Source organism: Otolemur garnettii, unplaced genomic scaffold (assembly GCF_000181295.1).
Source record: "Otolemur garnettii isolate 467f Iridium unplaced genomic scaffold, OtoGar3 scaffold00029, whole genome shotgun sequence".
NCBI lineage: Eukaryota > Metazoa > Chordata > Mammalia > Primates > Galagidae > Otolemur > Otolemur garnettii.
Genome location: NW_003852424.1, coordinates 2,655,209 through 2,656,341, shown reverse-complemented (window position 1 = coordinate 2,656,341; position 1,133 = coordinate 2,655,209). Strand labels below are relative to the sequence as shown.

Here is a 1,133-nt window from a genome sequence, read left to right as displayed (position 1 = left end):
GGAGTTAAGTTATAATTCTGGTATGCACATTTTTTCAAGAAAATGGGTGTTCAGTGCTGCTTTTCAAGCTCGCTCTTTTTGCAAGTGTTTGTAACAAAAACTCTTTATCCGTCCACTGCTCAGCCTTCTGAGCCTTTTCCTTCCTCCTGACAGTGCTTTACTTTTCTTTCATTGCCTCAGGTTTTCTTAGGCATTGACTTCCTGTGTTAATGTATGGAGACAAAAGCACATTTAGATGAGGTGAATTTTTTTTTTGATAACTGTGTCATTATAAATTAAAGAAAAACTTGAGGTGGGGTTATATTATTTAAATGACTATTGATGTTTTAAAATTATTCTTCTTCTTACTATTTTTGAGACAGAGTCTCACTCTGTCCTCTGGGTGGAATGCTGTGGCGTCATAGCTCACAGCAACCTCAAACTCTTGGGCTCAAGCAATTCTCTTGCCTCAGCCTACTGAAAAGCTGGGACTACTGGCACCCACTATGATGCCTGCCTAGATTTTCTGTTTTTCATAGAGACAGGGTCTTGCTCTTGCTCAGACTGGTTTTGATCTTCTGAGCTCAAGTGATTTACCCACCTCAGCCTCCGGGTGCTAGGATTACAGGCATGAGCTACTGTGCTTGGCTAGATTAGGTGAGCTTTAAATGGACAGGTATACAAATATGTATTTTTTTTTCTAAGTTTGAGAATAGAATTTGAGAATGGGAAGTGATTAGTATGAAGAACATGAGCCTTGTTTTCCTAAATATCAATTAAAAAAAAAATCGCTACTCTTTTTCTTTTCCTTACCACTATACTCACAAAGATGCTGTGCTCATTCTTAAGGTATAGAAGATTAGTTTAGAAAGTAAGTAGTACGAGGGCTAGAAACATGAGCAGAATGTTTTCCAGCAAAGTTTTTTGTTATTCTGGTTCTTGAGTTTGTAGCTTTTTAAATAGTGACAAGAATATGCAGTACTACTGAAGTCTGGAAGATGTTGTGAATTGACTTTAAAGCAAGAATCTGGAGTTTAATCAGACATAGTTTTCAGTAAGGTTCTTTTTTTTTTTTTAATTGAATGGTAACTATGTACATTAATGCACTTCTGGGGTACAGTGTGGGGTTTTCACATGCAATCTGAAATACTTCC

At 37.0% G+C, this 1,133-nt stretch overlaps 1 protein-coding gene across 1 annotated transcript in view; it reads left to right on the top strand.

Moving 5' to 3' along the window:
* LRRC28 (leucine rich repeat containing 28) overlaps nt 1-1,133 on the top strand; it is a 123,546-nt gene that overhangs the window by 73,431 nt on the left and 48,982 nt on the right. The window lies entirely within an intron of this gene.